The sequence below is a fragment of the Acyrthosiphon pisum genome, chromosome X (assembly GCF_005508785.2).
Source record: "Acyrthosiphon pisum isolate AL4f chromosome X, pea_aphid_22Mar2018_4r6ur, whole genome shotgun sequence".
NCBI classification, from domain to species: Eukaryota; Metazoa; Arthropoda; class Insecta; order Hemiptera; family Aphididae; genus Acyrthosiphon; species Acyrthosiphon pisum.
In genome coordinates this window covers 65,722,667-65,739,394 of record NC_042493.1, presented here as the reverse complement: position 1 = coordinate 65,739,394, position 16,728 = coordinate 65,722,667, and the positions used below count along the sequence as shown (strand labels likewise).

The 16,728-nt window shown below is 28.8% G+C and overlaps 1 long non-coding RNA gene across 1 annotated transcript; it reads left to right on the top strand.

Annotated features, from left to right (window-relative positions):
- The first annotated feature begins 12,670 nt into the window (after positions 1-12,670).
- On the top strand, positions 12,671-15,748 carry LOC115033319. The gene is made up of 3 exons (XR_003838645.1): positions 12,671-12,816; positions 14,820-15,087; positions 15,397-15,748. It is a non-coding gene; the product is annotated as an uncharacterized LOC115033319 (long non-coding RNA).
- Positions 15,749-16,728: the final 980 nt, after the last annotated feature.

Below are 16,728 nucleotides of genomic sequence, written 5' to 3'. Positions count from 1 at the left end.
TTCTGCTCTTAAACAACTAAAAAATAGATTGAGAAATTCAATGACAAACGATAATCTATAGAAGAATTTATGTTGATGTCTATAGAAAAATCAATTCTAATGGAACTAGATAATGATATTGTAATTATTAATGAGCTGGGTACTAAAAGTAATCTTTTAAGTAAATTATTATTGTAATTACATTAATAATTATTATTTTCTGAACATGTGTGTAATTGTTTCGTAATAAGTATAAGTTTTGTTTTATATTAAATAAGAGGACATGCCAAACATTGTAAAGTATTTGTTATTTTTTTGAAACCTTAAACCTTATACCGTTTAATTTGTAGATTATTTACAGCTAAAATCAAATAAAACTAATAATTTTCAGTTAAAAAATTCCAAAAGATCGGTGGCGAAAACATAATTCAATAAAAAAAAAAATATAAAAATGTGTTCATCGTAAATTAATATATTAGTATAAGGACCTATAATATTATATAATAGTAAACAGTGAAACTGAAAACAATATTAGAAGACATATTATGTAATGAGTGATCACTGATGTGTACATTGATTGGACATAATCAAATATTCTGAAAAAAAAATTTATTATGCCGATGTACGTAGGGCTAATATTAAAAAGTGGCCTGAAAATATCAGTTTACCCGGTAAGAATTTTGGAGCTACTCCGCCCCTGATTATAATAGGTAGGTACATAGACTGTGGTTCTGTGACTATACGGCCATATAATTATAAAATATGATATTATTGTACTTTTATAACATTGAATATATTTTATAGGGATACCTAAGAGCGACAGAAGAGATCCGGACATGGTGGTGTACTATACATATTATACACTATGGTGTATACTATCTATATATATATAGCTGGTATATAAATATATTATTACTATTATATGATGTCCTTCTGCCCGCGAGATTTCCTGGACGACTATGCCGGCCCTATGTATATATAATATAATATGGAGTCGGACGCTATAGGGTTGGTGGTCGGAGTAAATAATAACAGAAGGTTGATTATTGAGTTCGACAAAAGAACGTAATGCAAACTAATAACCCGTGACTGCGGCCAGATGCGCCAATTTACGCGGGCGACGCACTCGATTGTTATGTGTGTGTGTGCGTGTGTGTGTGTGTGTGCGCGCCACCGGAGTAGACGTATTATAATATTATATTATATTATAGTGTAGGGCCGCGGTCGGTATGCGTTTTATTTGCGAGTTCGCCGCAGAGAGGACTTATACCTACTGCTCGTATGTGGTCATAATATGGTGGTCCGAGCGTTGTGTATAGTATTATAAATGTATAATATTAATTATTGTTATATTCTGTATAGTATAGAAATCAAAAATAGAATCAGCTATACTGTTGTTTTACCTACGCGCCTAGATCGCCAGTGTTTCCCATAATAATTTGCTGACAAAGTATAAAGATAACCATAATAATATTATGAATTATGGACGCATGACGTCATCGTGCATGTATGCAACTACGTATAACTGTATAAGGTGACATGAAAATCATGGAAAAAAATATTTTCCTTCGTCACCTTTTCGGGACATGAGACCGGCAGCTACCAATTTAAGTACTTGGATTGTATCTACTGAATCGATAAACTTCGTTAAAAAATAATCGTTAAAAAATAATCTGTCTCGCGAAAAAGCAGTCGTGTGATCTGCATTAGTTAAGTAATTAACAAATTATGAAAAATGTTTTTAAATATAATAAGCACTGTTATTTAAACAACAGTCAAAGTTTTGTGGCCAACATTTTTGATGAAAAGTTGTTTGAATACATTTATATCTACTGTAATGTAATTTCAGCAATGATCACAAAACTGTTGATATCAAACACAGAAAACAAACGATGAAATAACTTATATTGAATTTGCGTCCTCAATTAGTAGAGAAAAGTTTTGTAAGTTGACGAGTATTACAAGATATGACGAGTTGATTATATTTTATAACAAATTATGATATCAATCGAAATTAGTAATTATTTACCCATATATGGTATCAGAAACAAATTATTTTTCGATGCTGAAGTTATATTCTGCAGTTATATTCTATCATGATATGAATTAAATTTTTTATCTAAGTTGTTCGACCAAACCACATTTCAACAACGTTTTACGTCGTTTTACGTTTTAAGTAAGGATTTCTGAAATATTTAAAGTATAATTACTATTTACTAAATTGATTAATACTTCAGAAACTAAATATTTTGAAAAGTATATGAAATATGATAAATTGTATGCGTTGGCATAATATAATTAAAACGTTTAAGATATATTATTTTGAGTTAGATTACGTGGGAATGTTGACTGAAAAAAATTTACTGTCAGTCATTTGTTACAATATTTTAGTATAATCATAGATTGAGTATACTTATAATATGTATACTATATTTTAACATTATAATATATATAGGTAAGTATATAATATGGTAAAATATAGTGGTATACCTACACAAGTTAACTTACTCCAGGTGTATTCGGATTTTTTTTTGGCAAATTTATAAATTATAAGTATTACAACTTTGAACATTAAGAATTGAAATTATTATCAGTTTTTCTTGATACTTTAAATATAATTATTCTATTACATTTCAAGATCTTCTGTCTATTATTTAATAATGTAGGTAAGTATCACTGAAACCTCAAGTCCAGCAACTCATCACAATCTCCCCAATTTATAAATCAAAAACACCATGATCCGCAACTGTTATGTCAAATATAATGAACCAGGGAATTTTTTCCAGACTCTTACTATAGATATAATAATATTATATATTATAGCTGTCTGCCTGTCTATACACTTTAGTTTATTTAATGCTGGTTTCAGCGTAAGTCGTATTTTTTATACCCTTATATAGATATGGACACAGCGATATGCATGCGTATATATTATGCTATGTGTCTGTGTGTACACAAAGGTATTATGCATAATAATAATAATAATAATAATAATAATACTCGATCCGTGTTTATAAGACGCGTACCTATTTACAGTCCTGAGAATGAATTATATAATCAATTTTGAGGAGTGAGGATGACTTTGGGGGTCGTCTAAAAGAAATACGCGCCCGTAAAGGCAGAACAGGACGACGCGGGAAAGGAATAAAAAAAATAAAGGAAACCGTGAAGATATGTCCCTGGCTGGTCGTACTCTCTAATACTCAACCCAATAACCGTTTAAAACACCGGAATAAGTGTTTCCCGTCCTGCATTATACATAACAACAAGTTATGATTTTAAGAGGGCCCGAGACTCTTTTGCATGGAAATAATATATATATATATATACATATATTTATATATAAGCCACTTCGCTTTACTGTGCCTTTGTATATGGTAAATAATGATTGTTAGCATGGGCCAAGTGAAGGAAAGGTGATAAATATAAAAAAAATACCTAACTGCAGCGAACATTAGCAGAATAACAAAAATGTATGAACCCATGATGCATAAGATATTTAGTTTATTTTTATTTCTTATACATAACTTTACTTATCTTTTTGACATTATGTACTATATTATAACTGTTACGGCGAAATAATTAAATATTATGTGTAGTTTTTTATTTTCATTTGTGTAGTAGGTACTAATACCTACTTATGTATTATAATATTTAAATGTTTAGTCCCTTAATATTATAAAATAACTCAGTAAAATTGACTATATGATTAATAATAATACTGTCGTCGAATAAAAAAAATACATTCAGCCATATCTATAATCTATATGACAATACAGTTCAAAATTAGTATTACGGAGTACGATAAACAATACATTTTATATGGAAGTTGTTATGTAATATTGTTTTTTTAAACTCATGAAGATAAACAGCTATTTACTATCAAAAGAATAAATATTTCTTAATTGATTTACATTATTATATGTAGGTAAGTATACTTTTAAAAGATTATTGTTATAATAAGCTTAATCGATTTACAACTAAAATTTAACTATCTACATTTTCAAATTTCTCATTATAGTCTCCACTCTGCAGCAGCAGCTGTGTGTACATTATCTATATGTACTACAGGTAGGTAGTTGAAATTATTAAAATATAACAACAATTTGAAAAGTTAAAATATAAAATATAAACGTGCGTGAAGTAAGAAGTTGTCCTCCCCCCACCATGACCAATTTCTTTGAAAGTTAAGTTCTCATTCTGCAAATATTTGTAAATTGGTTTACAGAATTCGTCGGACCGGAATAAAAAAAATATGACAAGGGGGTCAACTTCACGCACCCCTCCCTTTTGAGCTACAAATTTAAAAGTACTGCCAACATTTTGCAAATAGCCGCGAACTTATTTATAATTTCGAGTCCAAACTCGTACAAAATGTTAGTATTTATAAATTTATTTTTTATTTAATATAGATTTTTTTTTTAATGTTTTTTTTTCATTTTTATTAAAATATCTTGATTTATTTTATTTACATTTGTTTTATTCAATCACGATTTTTTTATGAATATAGACTTTTTTTTTAATATTAGATTATTTTTTATTAAAGATATATTCTTTATTCAACTAGTCTTTTTTATTCAATCAACATTTATTTTAATCTACTTAGATTTTATATTAATAAAAATTCGTTTATAAATCGAATTTCAATAAAAAAAAAAAAGCGGAGTTGAAGAAAAAAATCTGGTCCTCCAAATTTGTTTCTTTATAAAGCTATTAAAAATTTGCAATTTTTTTAAGTATGTTATACTGAGTTGCTAATAGATTCTTAAATAGTGTCATAAGTCCGAAGTCTCTATGTCAAAGTCGGTGCACCAACTTCACGGACGTGAGCATCACTTTTTGAGTGAATAAAAATGTTTATATTTCTTACCTCAACTTCTTTTCTGGTAAGAAAGTGAATCTAGTTAGTACTTTGAGTGAGAAAAAAGACTGATTACGGACTAATTTAAAGACTTATTCATTTAATTTGTTATTTTTATTATTTACAACTAGCTGGTAAGTAAGTATCTATCTACCTACTTTTATCAGAAGTACTGTTATATTTTATATTATATTTTTTGTTAGAATATGATTTGTACATTATTATATTTTATGTGTGTTGATTTTGTTAGTATTAAGACTCATTCAAATGTGCCCCACATGGATTCAAATGTACCATATGTACCACAAATGATCTAGTATGAACCACATATCAATAAAAAGTTACTTATGTTTAAAATTGTTTAATAAATTATTATTTGATAATATATAGTAATATAGAGTTTTTTTTTTTTTATTATTATTTAAAATATATCTACAATCTATACAATTTTTGTACAATAATTAGATTTGATAAAAATGGAAGAATATAAAATTGATGGTGAATATTAAGGTTGGGAAGTTATCCATTGATAACACCCAGCAATATAGGGTTTAAATAATTACAGTATGATGTTAAAATAATATTAGAATCTAACAGGACTGTTATAGTTCAAATTAGATACCTAACTAAAAAAAACAATGTAATTTTCATTCAAATCTGCTCCATTCTACCTAAGTGAAATGTTATAATATTTTATTAGAAATATGTACGCATGATGTACAGTCAAGAACCAAAAAATTAAGCTCAATAGTTTCAGGTGGTAATTCCAACAAAAAAACACTTACTTACTTATTCAGGCATGTAATACTGTTTTAGAAAAAATATAAACAAAATATCTATCCTAAAAACGAAGGTAAAAGGACCTCTCTTTTTAACAACTACCTACATTTACGTATTATGTTTACCTTCGTTATAACGCTTTTAAATACATTTAGTAGAGTTCCTAAATCGAACTTTTGATTTGATTAGGTAAGATTATTGAAGATATGCATTATGCGTGTATGCGTGTCACGGGACCCCCGGTATAAACTATGCTACTAAACAGAAAGATAAATTTTCATGTGTTCGACTGTACATAATGTGTAGTTATTTATAATAAAGTATTAAGACATTTCACTTAGAGGCAGGACTTGAATTTGAAAAAAAAATCTGTTTTATGTTATTTACAATTAAAACGTTACACAATTTTTGGGCTTATCGTTATTTAGAACTAAAACGTTATTCGACTTTTGCGTTTATCGTTATTCAGAATTAAAAAATTATCTGAGTTTTCGTTTATAGTTATATTATAGAACTAAAATGTTATACACGTTTTGCGTTTATCGTTATTTAAAATAGTGTTATTACCTATGAAATTTAAAAATAATAACTAATGTGGGTAGGTGATGGCCCTGCAGATATATAATATAATATAATATCATATCATATATTTTTAGATTGTTTGCATGAAATAAATGTTTCTAAGAAACCAATACCTAGACCTTTTAAATAAATAGATTTTAAAATAGGTATTTTGTTTTGCGTTATATTTCGTTCAATGATATTCTATAAATTACGTTTTGCGTTGCCTATGTTTTGTTTAATGATATATAATATATTTTGTTAGTTGTTATGTATCATTTTTCGGTATTTTATTATTTTTTATTATCGCTTTCCGTTAAATTACGTTTATAAATTTCATTCGTTTTTTGTCAAATATAACGTTATTATAACGTTTGCAAGCCCTGCTTAGGGGAGAGTGGAGGAACTTATTTGCAAATTCTGAAAACCAATTTTCAAATGTTTGGAAATTATTTGTAAAATATTGGTAGCATCTTGAAACCACTAGCTACATATAGGTGGGGGCTGTGTGAAGTTGACCCCCCATTATATATTTTTTTTAATCTGGGCAGGGAATTTATTGCAAATTGGTTTTCAGAATTTGTCAACTATTTGCAAAATGAGAACATAACTTTCAAAGAAATTGGCCATCTGGTGTTGGGGGGGGTGGGTAACTTCACACACAATTAAAATATAATATACATCACGCCCGATCCGAAAAGGAGAGTGTGATAGTAATTATTCGCTTTCAAATTCAATTTTTCAAAGCATTTTATTATTATTTCGGTCCAAATGATAATATTATCATATTTTATGCGGAAAATATATTCTACTTTTGTTCATATACCTAACGATTTTAATGAATACACGCGGCAATAGCTGATACGTGTTTGAACATCAAATTTACCGCGAATACAGAATACTATGCAAATTAATAATATTATGACGCTTTGGAATAATTAACGCTCTCGGGCGGTATAATATATAATACAGCCACGTAGGTACCTTTACAACACGCTACAGAGAACTGTCAATGTTCGATTTTCAACGATAGGTTCTCCTCATCCGCAGTGTACGAGTTTATATTATAATATTATTATTACCTACCGGCTACATGTACCTATATATATTATTTATACACGTCCGACTATAATATTATATAGTCAACGCGTGTAAACATCATCTAAACTGTAAACTGTAATTAGTCGGTTGCAAAGGCGCGTAACAATATAATATGCTGAAAACTTCGTGGTAGGGTGTTTGTGGGGGAAGGGGGGAGGTTATAAATGTCAAATGGTATAAACCTTCTAAAAAAAAATGTCGGAATAAAATTTATGAAATAAACAGTATGCCTATAGGTATACATACTCTTTGATAAATAGTATTCATTATTTATTTATCTTTGGTTAGTGACAGTTTATAACTTTTAATAACTTTAAAACCTATTAAAATAATCTAATTTGTATATTGTGTATTTAAACCGATTGTAATAATTCTATTACGAACAATATGCAGTAAGAATATTTAAAGCGACCTTGAGTCATTTGTCTTACCTAATTTATCTTACATAATATGTTTTAATTTCAGCCTTATTATTTATATTATAATATAGTTTCATGTCTTACATACATTCAATTTCACTTTTCAGAAATATTAAAAATTTAGTATCATACTCAGTATAGACAGTATATAAAAAATATCGTTGTTCATAGATATCACAGAATGTATTTAATGACTTATGCAGTACATAATTGATAAAAATCTTTATAAATTATAACTCTTTTTCTTGATATATGGGTATTTAAATATTATTGTATCCGGGGATTCGACACCGACCGTTTTAAGGAGTTTAATATAGGCAATATTCTGTGTATGTACTATGTAATAATATTATGTATGCGTAGTAATTGATCAGTGGGTGACTGTGTGTTAACGAAATAGTAGAGCGACCCCGCATGTGCATTGTGCATGCACGTCGCACGTCATGTCAATAAGGCGCTACACAAATATTAATTATTATATTTTTTTTTGTTTGTCAAAAGCATGTATTTAAATAGTTATGGCCAAAATTAAATATAAAAAAATAACTGCATCATTGAAGAAAAATGAGTGTGAGCATGCTTGTCGAATCAATCCGTGACTACATATTATTATATTTATGATTCGTCTAGTTAACGGTAATCATCTAATGCTTTTTCACGAATTATTATTACTACCTGATATGGATTGTACAAAAGGTTTCCAACTTAAATACATTGTATATTTGTATATTATGTATTCCGTATATTATGACCTCGATTAGGACTGGGACTCTCATTAATTGAGATATTTAATATGTAAGTATATAACTAATGTAAAGCGTATCAGAGTTACAATATTATAATTTGTATCTTGTATTTAGATACTTTGTTGGAAATAATTTATATTTAATAGATACTAGATATCTACTCTAATAATATAATATATTGTATATACATATTATATAGGGAACAAAATTTCAAAAAAAAAAAAAGGTTTTCCGAAATAAAATTGGGTTTTCCCCTTTTTTTCGTAAAAATTAGGAAAATTTGGTTTTATTAAAAATTTCCGGAAAAAATAGTTTTGACGAAAGAAACTAGATTTTTTTCTAAAAAATTGAAAAATTGAATGAAAAAAGGGTTTTTTTATAAAAATATATTTTTGTATTCCGCCAATGATGTTTTGCTGTTACGTATTTACCTAATAATTAATATTGTCATTACTCATTTGTCAATCGTGCGCTGTCTATATTTATCCACAACTTACAAGTAATATTAATTTTATTATAGGTATAACATTTAAAAATACAGGTTAGGTTAGGTTAGGTTTATTTTCAGGTGAATACACTCTCCCACATAATAAATATTGAAATATCCGTATTAATATTTTTAATAGTGAAATTTTAAATTTCAATACAATAATTTATTGATTATTTTATTGGCAAATGTGAAATGACGAAGACAGGTTTCCTTATTTTTTTTTTTACTTAGATTATTTTAATTTTTAAGCGTAAATACAATTTTTTAATTTTCTAAAACTTGAGTTTTTTTTATAGTTTTCTGAAAAATTCGATTTTTTCGGAAATGTATTATTTTAATATTCTTTAATTTTTCCACATTTTCCAAGGCTCTGAGAGAATTTTCCGGCATTTTGATCCTTCTACATATACCTATATGATATAGACATAAAGTAGTTCATTAATGAACATTAAGATACGATAATATGTTCTATTTATATTGTTTTACGCTCATTGCCCAACCAACAGTCATCAGTATCAGTATGGTCATTTCAATAGACATTATATGGCAAATTATTAGGTACACTATAATACACCATACAATATCGCAGTATTATATTTCAGTCTTAAGTAGAACTCGTATAGGTAAAAGGTAGGTACGCCGGGCTAGTTTACCTACGTTATTTCTCCTAATACTGAGTGATATTGAGTCCTATGCCATTATTATTAACCACCTTTTTTATATTATGTATCTTATATTTTTTAAGAAGGTACTTACATATTTTATTTATTTGTGTAACTGAAATAATATGTAACTATTGTGTTAGAGACATATTTTGATATAAATTGCAAAATGTATTTAGATAAAATATTATTTTAGAGTAACTTGTATCTGGTTACGTAGTTACTTGTTACTTGCCAGTCCTTTCCTTGATAAACATAGGTATATATTATACCTAAATTATATATTATACCTATATGTATACTATAATATACATTATACATATCCATGAGCGTTCGGTCGAAATAGTTTACATTACATTATTATGTGTGTGTATATAACATTATAATACGCGTGTGTGTATATATAATATATGTAGGTGCATCGGTGCGCCGTGTTCGAAAGAAGATGATATCCGTATTTAAGGACGAATATAGGGCAGAGGCGGGAAGCGAAAAAGAGTAAAATAAAAAGGCATTGTGCGTGCGGAATAATATGCTGGAAAGGACGTACTGGGATTTGAACGAGGTCTCAACAGGAGCCAGCACTCTCGACGCGATATCGTTGTGCGGACGCATATATACATACACATATATAATATCATATATATCTGTGTGTCTGTGCATGTATATATGCACGTATACGAATTGATAAATCCCTTTATTCGGATAACGCATGCAAGGGACATTACATTATCCGGTAGCCAAACATTTCAAACTTCTAAGATTACTGAATATATACTGACTACACACATACCATACACATATCTACCCATATCGTATATATTATATGCATACACTACATTGTGAATACGATGGGAAATATACACAAACTAGCGCGCGCGTTGGCTGTAATGTGTGTGTATAGTGTGTGCCCACATATATATTATATATACATATTATTTAATATATTATGAAAACAAACATATCGTGTATGTAGCGCCAAGTAGGTATACCTACTGTACTGTTTACGCTCAAAGATACCGCACGTTATTTGCGCCAAAACGTAAGACAAAGTATAGGCACAGAAATATAAAATATATTATAAGCATGGTAAGTAGGTAGGTAGGTAGGTATTCGCAATTTCAATGTCACTACTATCTGGACTTTTTATTAATATAATGTACAGATATTGTACCTACGATATTTTATTATATTATATTATGTGGACATGTGAGTGTGTGACCAAGTGGTTCGTATTAGCATAGGTGGACCTATTTAGGGGTCGATGAGTAATATAACGAAATTATATTAAATTACGGTTCTATTTCTATTTGATTTTATTAAAATTTAAAATCGTTATTCTGTACTCGTTTAGTTGCAAAAAAAAAAAAATTTCATTGTAAAATGATTTAACTAAAAGTAAAGAAAACATATTTTTCCCGTTTTCTGAATGAAATGTATTTGTTAAAAAAAAACATAGTTGTGTAATAATTGATTACCCCTAAGAATATTAAGTCCTAAGGGCTAAGTTCTAAGTATAGCTTTCTTGCTCAGCAGATAAACACAATGTACATTAATATACGGAAACCACGTAAACCTTTTTCATTTGTTTTTTCTAAATAGTTAAAAATAAATCTGTACATATACACTCCATAATACTGACTTTGCATGTATACATTTTTATTTTGTTTATTTTTAGGTTACGTCAAGAAGTGCTATTAATGAATAGCATCTTCATCAAGCCAACCATGACCAATGCCCTATAATTGTAATACCCCTCCATTGTGCTTATTGTAATTATTTCTTTATACAGATTGTAAAAATAAAACAAATATGACAAAAAAAAATATAAAATTTTTAGGTTACGTAATTATGCTATACTTACAATTTCACGATGGATGTTAAATTGCTTGTATTTTGGACACAAATGAATTTTGAACGAATTTTATTTTTTTCTGAACAAAAGCCTTAATTTACTAACCGTATTAAAAAGACTCTATACCCGCAGTGTTGTCTCCGTTTTACAAATGTAGAACATAGCAAAAACTGTTTTGCGTGAGACAAATACCACTTTTATTTTATTGATAGCACCAACCAATAATTTTTTATAATTAAATGAAAAAAAAACAAAAACCCTTATGTCCTCAAACAAATGACTATAATTGTATTTATATTATTCAAATAATAAAAACACTACGACACAGATAAAAGTTCTTCCCTATATGTGAAATTGTGAAAATGGAATTTTGGTGATTCTACTATAAATACAGAGGGAGTAAAAACTAAAAAGTATAAAATATGTTGTGAAACATTTCCATTCGGCGCCGGAGTTGAAAGAACATTTTCTAGCATCCAGTAAATTAAAACCCACTTGAGAAACACAACGACAAACACAAAAATAACAGATATTGAAATACTTTCTGTAAAAAAAAAAATGCATAAAACCTCGAAAATAGAAAACGTTGTGAACAGATTAGCTGCCTCACATAATAACCGCAAAATTGTATTGATTAAAAAAAAAAAAAAATTCAAAGCAAAAGTATAACAGGTATTTAAATATTTAATCAAAATGTGTCCACGTTATTTACACACTTTTTTATTTAATATACGTAATACGTATTATGTATGGTCTACCTATGTCATACAAATTACAAGTTATAAAAATAAGGCTTTGAAAATTTGGTTAACCCCCGAAATATAAATTTTCCTTAAACCACGCTGCACGCCTGCGCTCTACGGAAAATATACTATGCGTGCCTAAAAAATAACGGATGCATTAATAACAATTTTTGATTGGTTATAGTTATTATTAGATTTGCTTAGTATAGTTGGTACATTTTCGTTTTAGCGTATTGTTGGTATATTCGTTATACATAATATAGTGCATGCCTACAGGTATAATAATGTCTTGTACCGTATTGGGAACTATAGGTATATACGCGGACCGCATTTGTGTATATTATACCTATAAAATCGTACGTGCCAGTAAATCGTTTTGTGTTTTTTCGCTACCCAAAATCCAATATCTATTTTTAACAGCTCGCACGACGCATGTTTTACACAAAAATTGAATTTATACGTTCTCCGTCGCATATTTTATGAACATTGATTGAACATTTTAACGTGTTTTCTTGGCTCGTAGCGAGTCCCATTTAAATTTATAAACTTAAATGAACACGTAACACTTTTGGGTACTTTTTATTTATTTACAAGCAACGTACAAAGATGAAACTACCGCGTAAGTACTACAATGTTATTCGGTCTCGCAGTAGTTGCACGTTTTGATGCTAAATGTTTTTAAATTTCAAACATAGATTATTTACAATGAAATGCATTCCTTTTGAAGTTTTGAAACAAGCCACCAGGCCGCTTCGTACACGTTAGACGATAAAACTAATTAATATTAATATTATCTGTGAAAATATACCTAACTACAACCGAATAAATTAATATTTAGTAATAAAATAACTGTTTTGTATTAAGAATGAAACACTGGAGAAATACACCAATAGATATTTATTGAAAATATGTATTTTATTTTTGGCTGTATTTGAAAAAACGTAAAAAATAATAATTATTAACCATTCATTATCATTATAATTTGATTTTACGTTTTAAAAGTACTTTTATAATCATTTTTATCAATTGATAGTTGATACGTTACGGCGTAACGGTTACTGCGAACACGTCATAAATAAGACACCAAATCCTTAGACGATATAACTTAATGTTAAAGCTTTGTTGATTTGTAAGTATAGGTATAAACTATATAAATTATTTATGACCAGTGATAAAGTTGGCGTATTGATTATATAATAATATATACATTTATGATGCAATATAAAATGAGTTGTATAACTTTGGTTTGATATTTAAAGAGAATTACAAAAGCCGGTAACAATAAACTTCGTTGTACCTATAAAGTTTGTTAAATAATAATCCATGATGAATGTGAAGTGTATCCATTCAAAATTAAATTCGTTAAAATTCACAAACTGTCATTTTTGTATCCATCAAAGGCCTTAACACTAACTCTGGAGGACAATACTATGCATTCCCGACAATTATGTTGGTATTTAGCCATTGTCAAATGTTCTTTAAGTTAGTATGATATTTATAAAACTACCTATATAGGTATTTAGTTGATATTAATTAAACTCAAATACAATATATTTCATTCCACAAACTGTTAAGTAATAAGATTAAAACGTTATTATTTAATATATAGGGTTGAAATAAATTGAAACAATAATTTTGTTATGTACATTAACAAATCCATATTTTGTTATTATTTATTTGAAGATGAATTAATAGACGAACTCGTGATATGATAATACTAAAACGTATACACACTACATATTAATAATTTATAATAATTAATAATTATTAGAAGTTCATAATTATAAAAATGTCTATAAAATATAATACATCATAATAGATATAAATATAACTATATAAGTACTTATAGGTATTGATGTTTTAATATCTCTTACGCTTATATCGCTACACAAACCATATTATATATTATACACGCAAACTGTCCATCGATTTTCAATCACTTAACGGCATGTGAATTCGACACGTTTTAATTTAACTGCAAATGCGGTCTCGTTGCGCGCACGTATCTATCAATTACCTATTTAAATTATAATACAATAATTTCATGTAATGTACCTACCTTTGGTCTGTGCGTGAATTTGTGTCATGATATGCAATATTATGTATATGAGGGAATATCAAACACTCACACACACAGGTATAATATACTATACGTCTATACTACTGTCTACTATATATAGTATTATTTTATGTTATAAAATTAATATTGCCAAATTTCACCGAACAGCGAAACAGTATTTGTATGGTACCTATAGAGTCGAACACGTGGTGGCATGTTTGTTTTATAATATATAATAGGATAACTATTATGACAATGTAGGTATAGTTAATTCATTTTGTGGAATTTAATTTTCCTATACCGCTCGCCCTCGGCGATTCTCGCACCCCCGCGTAGAGACTACATCGGCCCAGCGCCCAGGATACTTACCGACGACTACATTGTCGTGTTCAGCGTTGTCCGTTCAAAATTTGACTAATTATTATTGCCATGCCGAGAGGTGAATTGGATCGAAAGAGCGAGCTCGTGGGCGTGCATGTGTGTGTGTGTGTGTGTGTGTTAACATTATATTATATTATTATACGGACACGTACATACACTAACTCTATACAATATGTATGTAGGAACAAAAACGGGCAAACGACCATTATTACATTGTCCGCCTCCAAAACTACCGGCAAGGGTGCGTCGGTGATATATGGCCCGTGAAAACTGCTGCAGCACTGGAGGTTAACCCTTTTTGATTCGGGAGCGCCAAACTCTGTTGGTGCGTGAACTAATCGGAAAATAGACCGGAGGTGAGTGCGAGGAAAATAGACTTTCGAAAAAGCGTCTTTCGACTCGTTCCGCTCAGCAAGCTGCGATCGACGATCTTCCGATTTGGCGAAACACGTAAGTATATAGTATGGTATAATTTTAAATGGACAAAATATTAACAACTTTACTGCCATATTTTAGTATTGTATAGTATACAATGTATACGACTATCGCTGTAGACATAAATTAAAACTATAACCCATTTTCTCTTATATATTATGGTACCTAAATGATAATCGGTATCAAGCAGAGGTTAGGTATGTATACGATAACAATATTATATTACCTATATATAATATTATATTTATATATAAGTGTATAGGACACAATATTATGTATTTATGTACCTAAATAATGTGATGCGTGTTTGTGATGCGTTTTCAGGCGGGTTGTATTCACGTTCGTAATCCTATCCCAAACACGAAAATTGCAATTCGAAACACACCTGCCACAGCGATCCGGTGGTACTTAAGACTACGAGACATTTTGATTTTGCACACGTACAACTCAAATTCAACAATAGATGTGATTATTACATGTACCAAAAACGTAAAATTTTGAACAAATAAACACCTAAAATACCTATACTATAATATAATGTTGTTGTCGACGTGCGGTTGGAATGATGATACTGCAAATAAATAAAAAATAAAATAATACATTGTGTTTTTTGTGGATGATTAATGGTTGTGTTATGTTATATCTCATACATTATTCTATATTTTTGTACTTAGAAGTAATAATATTTTTACCCTTACAATAGATTTAAAAAAATTAAATCTGGACCACCTGTTTAATACTTTATTTTGAAATTTACCAGAATACTTAAATATTATTTACGTATATTTCAAACTTAATAATACGTTATTTTTATTTCGTTTCGAATGATATATTATGTGTCTTGTCAGGTTGTATATAAAACTAAAATAACGCATAAGTATAAAATTGTAATATATATAGGTAGTTAGGTTTAGGTACCTATATTAAAATAGATTCGGTTCAAATTAAAATATGGTAAGTACGTTTCAAGTGAAGCGGATAAGACCCTAAATATTCAAACAAAAATATTATACGAGAAGTATCTTTTTAAACATTTGAATAGATATTTTCGTTTTTTTTTTATGTCCGGAAAAGTGATAATAATAAATGGTTTTTATAATTTATCAGCGTAACGATGTATGAATATTATGATAGGTTTTCAAAATACAATAAAATTTCAAAAATAACTGAATTTTCAAGTGTTGACAAAGTGATAAATAAAATCTCATCATTTTCACGTTTGTTACCCTCGTTATGAGTTATACTAAATATGAAACAAATTGAGGCTCGACGTGTACAACCCTTTCTTTTTCGGACAATATGCTGTATTAGACGCTATTGAACCGAGTATGAGGGTTCGAAAAAGTAGGAATAATAATATGTATGTGGCAGAGCAACGAGCAGATGCAAATTTTTTTATTATTTCAAAATTATTGCTGTTTACATCTGCGTTATCTTATCCCTTGCGTGCGTTTTCACCCTATACTCCGTCCCGTTTTGAACGAACTCATCGATATAGACACAATTGTGTAGTACGCGCTTACACGAATATCGTTCAATTGGAAAATAATCGAGTTAGAATAAATAATATTACGGTGTACTCAATAAATCATTTTATACATATAAATATTTACGATTCATTCATTTCCGAACAGTGAGTATACATTAAATTCCAAT